Below are 6,177 nucleotides of genomic sequence, written 5' to 3' on the forward strand. Positions count from 1 at the left end.
AAAAATACTTATTCGAGGCTGTGAGATCTGTTCCTTCTTTTTATGAAAAAGTCTGATCCTCGCATAATTAAGGTAAAAGCACTAATGGCAGACGCTTTAAGGAAACATAAAACATTTAAATGTTATAAAATATATATTTATGAAAATAAAGGATTGCTAACTTCTTCCATGTCTTCAGTAACTCTTACAAAATAAAACTATTATAATTATTCTCTGACAAATCAATTAAAAAATATATTATTGATCTTTTTATAGACTTAGCCCCAATTTCACCAACGACTGTTAAAGTTAACGCCGGAATTAGTATCACGTTACCTCTTTCGATTTTCATATGAATGCAAGAGAAGACATGACATTTTAACAAGCTGTTAGCACTAACAGACGTTGGTGAAATTGGGGCTTAGACTTAACAACTAATAGATGACATCACAGAAAACGAACATCACTAATAGTAGACACCAATATGAACTAATAGTTGACATAGAACATTACGTTACATTTAACATTTTTCCTATTATTAGGTATTTATTTGCCGTTTTTCAAAAGATTTCATTTAAAGTAACTACATGCATATGAAATATTATCCACGTTGTCTCCAGATTTCTTCTTCCATGCTAAAACTATCTTTCCTTTTATTTTTATTTTTCATATATTTTTTCCAAGCAAATTTATTTTCAGTCTTTAGTCTCCATGCTTCTCTTGCCTCTTCTTCTTTCTCTTTCTTTTCTCAGCTCTCCTTTTTCTTCTTTTTACTGCTAAAAACTAAAGCAATCGATTTTTAGATCAGTACAAGGTCTAATATGTCAATTTTAGGTACTTACAGTAGTTCTAATTTGTTAGTGTGTTAATAGAATTATATTTTCAGAGAATAGTGATTATATTTGCAGTAGAATAAACTACAAAATAACTTTAGTATGTATTGCAAAATGATGATATGAGTTCCATGTCATCTATTAGGTTTTTTAAATTTTCAAGAACTAACATTAGACACCCTTTACTTATATTGTAAGGGAAAATGGATAAAAAATCATAAATAAACATTAATTAGTGTAAACAACATGACCATTAATCCAATGAAATCAATTGTAATTACAAAAAATCAAATAAATGTATTCAAAACTTACGTGCAAAATTTCGCCTGGAGGATACACCAGGGGCGAGAGAAATTGAAAATAGGTACTTATTTGAAAATGTATTGCTGTCTCACCAATCTCAAGTCTCCCACCGCAGAGCGCGATAGAGACAATACGACAAAAGTTCTAATAAAAGAACATAAAATCTTCGATTCGTTGTCCGCTGATTCCTTCTCCAAAACTTAACCGATTTAAGTATTTTTTTCATTAGGAATTAAAGCAAGGCTTGAGCTGTGTTCCTATGTTTTTTTTTTTTTTTGTATATTTTAGCCAGTTTTATTGGGGGTTTAAACACAGAGGAAAATCTTGCCATTTTTTTGGGTTTTTGGACGTTCTTATCTATTTTAATAATAAAATTATGAAAAATAAGAAAACATAGGGACATGCTAATAGTGGCCATAGATATTCAGGAAAAAAATTATAACTCTACCGGCATTATCCAGGTAGGAAACAGGGGACAGCGTTTGTATGGAAAAACGGCGGTGTGGAATCCTCTTCACCTATTTGCTAAGAAATTGCCGAGCGCGTGTTGACGCGGTCACATTATTTACGAAAACTGATCCCATTTCAACATTTTGTTTCCGAAGGCGTCCCTAATATATTTTTTCACATCAACAGATAGCTTGAGAAGCTTATAAAATTTATAGTGCTGAGAAAAATTAGAGTAATTCTTATTTTTATGGTATTTTAGTCGTAAGTGTCATCTATTAGTTCCGAGTCTACCATTAGTGCTTTTACCTTATATTAAAATAAGAGTAGTACGCGGCTCCGCCCGCGTAATCAAATCAAATCAAAATTGTTTTATTTTTTTTTTCTAAATAAATTTAAAAATAATAAATATTCTCAGAATGTCCTACATGATGCCTGAAAATACTGTAAATACTGTACTGTACTGTAATAAACTACTGTAAATACTGTAGTCTGTAACCCGTGAGAACCGTACATTTTCCGGCCATAAATTGTATTATATTATCCATCCCAGTGGTAAGGTAAGGAGAACTGCCCATCGAAACCAACCCAGTGGCTAGAACAAAAAAATCCTCTTAATAATTACTTAGTACAGATTTTGGCCGTCTATATTCCACAACCAAGCTAAAATAGGGTCCAATGATTTTAGAACACTCTGCAGTCTGCATATTTCATCCATATTTTACCAGATAAATTGCAAAAATTCTACAAGTAATAGGTACTTGTATATTATGCTCAAATTTAGTATGAAGATACTTAGAGCCCCCGAAAAGGACATAGAATTTATCACGGAAAGATTACGGTTCCCGCGCAATAAACGAATTTTGCTTCAAAGGAGATGCGGACGTTATCTAGTAACATTTTTTTTTTATCGTAGTACTTAACGCAAAACACGTTTTAAGTGATATCTCTTCTATGGTATGTCGACGCACAAATATTTTATTTGCTGTGCCAATTGCTGCACCGCGGTCCGCGGGGTTCTCACAAAGAATAAGCACTGAGCTCTGAGGCGAGTATTTCCTCGCTAGTTCCTTATTGGAAACGGGAATACTTAAGCTCGGAAGCTACTTGTTGCGGGAACGGCGAAAATAGGTTATATATACTAGGCATACTATACTTAATAGGTGTATTAATAGTCTTTGTGTTATATTATGTACAACTACTTTGTGAAATAATGTCAGCCAAATAAATACAAACAACTTAATTTTCGGAAAATTACATAATAATAACTGTACAGTGTCTAAGGCCCAATCCCCAGTCGCGCGTATTAAATTATTAAAAATATAATTATAAAAAAAAAGTAAAATGAAACAATTTAATTTTCTAAATTCATTATTTATTCCATTAAGAGTCTTATAATTTACCCAAATTATTATTTTATTGAATTTAAATTCTTTCCAACTTTTTACACAAATAATATAACAATCAAACATCAAACATTTAAATAAATCGATTACTTATTTACTTAAATTATATATTATAATTATAAGTTATAAGTATTATATAAACTTAAAACACAGCAACAAGTATCTTTAAATTAATAAAAAATATCAGTATAGTACAATTATACTTATCTTATTTCTCTGGTTGCTCCTGTCTCTCGACACAAAACTGAACTTTTTCACTATTGACTCTCGTTTTTATACCATCCAAACGGATATTAACAGTTAACAGTCTTAATATTAAATAATTTCAGAATCAATAAAATATTTCCGGTATACTACCGGAAATATTTTATTCCGGAAGTATTTTTAACAATACTATAAAAACTAGTAAATATATCGGTAAAATATAAAAATATTTTATAATAATAATGTGATTTTATATATATTAAATAAATTATTAAAATAATAATTAACTTTAATAAAACATTAATCAGACTAGCGGAAATATTTTATACCGGAAGTATTTAAAAACAATTTGTAAAACCTGGTAGAAAAATGACCAGCCTAGTGAAATAATGTCACTTTAGATTTAACATTAGACTAATTAAAATTATTATTCTTTACATTTACATTTAAATTTCTAACTCTTAAATTATTTCCGCTAACCTTTTAAAATATGGTTTTAGTACATAAATGTATTTATCGTATTATTATTAATTATTTAACACGCGCGAACCGCGCGCGACGCCGCGGAATTTCCGCGAAACGTGAGTGTGGATCCGATTCGCATATTTTTCGCGCTTCGCGGCTTGTTCCCCGACATCATCCACGTACCGTGCGCGACGCCGCGGCGCCGCGAAATTCCTGCGAAGCATGAGTGAGAGATCCGATTCGCATAATTATGTTTCACACTTCGCGGCCCGTTCCCCGATTGTTGTCGGTTTTCTGTCCCGCGACAAAGAGATATTTTTTTAATCTTTATTTTAATAAGGGCTTTTGCCATACAAGACATGTCAGCATTGTTTAGTGAACAGAATATAATTTATCCTACTTTATACTTTATTACTTTATACTTTATTACTTTATACTTTATATACTTTATTACTTTATATACTTTATTACTTTATATACTTTATCTTACTAGTCCTACTAATCCTACTAATATTATAAAGGCGAAAGTTTGTTTGGATGTATGGATGTATGGATGTGTGGATGTATGGATTTTTATTACTCTTTCACGCAAAAACTACTGAATGGATTTTAATGAAACTTTACAATAATATAGCTTATACATCAGAATAACACATAGGCTACAATTTTAACCGACTTTCAATGGGGGAGGTGTTATGTTCGTTTTCTTATATTCAACGATTACTCCGCCGTTTGTTAACCGATTTTCAAAATTTTTCTTTTGGTATCGAGGGAACTCCTTAAATTTTATATGGAAACATGTGGTGACTTCGGTTTCGTGGGAAGTAGTCTAAGCATATTATGCAATCAACAAGTAAGATTTTGCACCAAGGTATACCATGATTAGATTGGGAAGGTGCTGAGAGAACTCCTTTGCATTGCTTTAAGAACGGAAAGGATATGCTACTACTAATAATAAACCTTATAAAGTTATATGCATCCCATGATTATGAGCCTATTATGACCCATTGGTACTTTTAATAGTCATTTAGATCAAGATTCGATTTTGTCAAGCGATTTAAAAAATATTTATTTGTTTGATTGAACACGTTAATCACAGGAACTTATGGTCCGATAAAAATATATTTTAGTGTTAGATAGCTCATTTATCAAAGAAGGCTATAGGCTATTTTATCACGCAAACTAATAGGACCGAAGAAACAGAGGAAATGTGGTTAGAACGGAAAATTATTAGCAAGGGTAAACCCTGAGATAAATCTCACGAACTACTAAAGCAATTTTGTATGTTATTTGGCACAGATATAGAGTAGACTACGTGAAGAGAGATAAGCTATTTTGTTGCAAAAATATGTACGACTAGCTGTTGCCCGCGACTTCGTCCGCGTGGACTTCAGTTTATAAAGCGCGATGTCAACAAAATTGGTGTCAAAAGCTTTTATAAAAAAACCCTGGTACCCCTTAAATCAATACAGCTGTCCAGTGTGCACACAATAAGTATTTCATTTTTTATATTAAACTTTATATTTTATGCCAAATTTTAAAGCTTATTTAGCCCCCAATTACACAACTTTACCCATAAACTATTTATCATTGATAGGTTTAAGGTTACGTCACTGCACAGATAAAGTAATGAGTTATTTAATACCGTAGAATAGATATAACAATCGAAAAAAATCGAAACTTAAATAAGTAAGATGATACCACGTCTTATAGAAAGACTTTTGAGCAAGCGTCAGCGCGATGTAGAAGACGCACGGCGCCATATATTATGAATTGTTGGAACTAACTTAATTTGAACAAATTTACGCATTTTCACCCCCTTACAACCCTTTTTTCCAGTAAAAAAGTAGCCTATGTCCTTTCTCAGGCTTTAAACTATCTGTATACAAAATTTCATTACAATCGGTTCGGTAGTTTTGGCGTTTGGCGTGAAAGCGAGACTGACAGACAGAGATACTTTCGCATTTATAATATTAGTATAGATTATGTGCACACTGCACAACTGTTTTGATTAATAAGGGCCGCGCTACACCGGAATGGCAGCGGCGAGGCGAGCACTTTCAGCGCTGCCATTCCGGTGTAGCGCGGCCCTAAGAGGGGTACCACTTACCAGGGTTTTAAAAAGTTTTTAAATTTGACACAAATTTTGTTGACACCGCGCGCTATAAACTAAAGTCCACGCGGATGAAGTCGCGGGCAACAGCTAGTATTATACATAAAATATGTTTAAGATTTTTGAAATTTTATTTTAATACACATCCAAGACCCAGGAACATTCAAAACTTTTTGTTCCGCCTGCGGGACTCGAACCCAGGACCCCCGGGATGAGCGCTGGCCACGCGCAATGAGAATTCATTTTCATCGATATTTTCATGGAAATAAGATATTTTCCCACATCAAAATGTAGCCTATGTCCTTTCTCAGACTCTAGAATAACTGTATACAAAATTTCATTGCAATCGGTTCAGTAGTTTTGGCGTGAAAGCAAGACAGACAGACAGACAGACAGACAGACAGAGATACTTTCGCATTTATAATAT

The sequence above is a fragment of the Aricia agestis genome, chromosome 17 (genome assembly GCF_905147365.1).
Source record: "Aricia agestis chromosome 17, ilAriAges1.1, whole genome shotgun sequence".
NCBI lineage: Eukaryota > Metazoa > Arthropoda > Insecta > Lepidoptera > Lycaenidae > Aricia > Aricia agestis.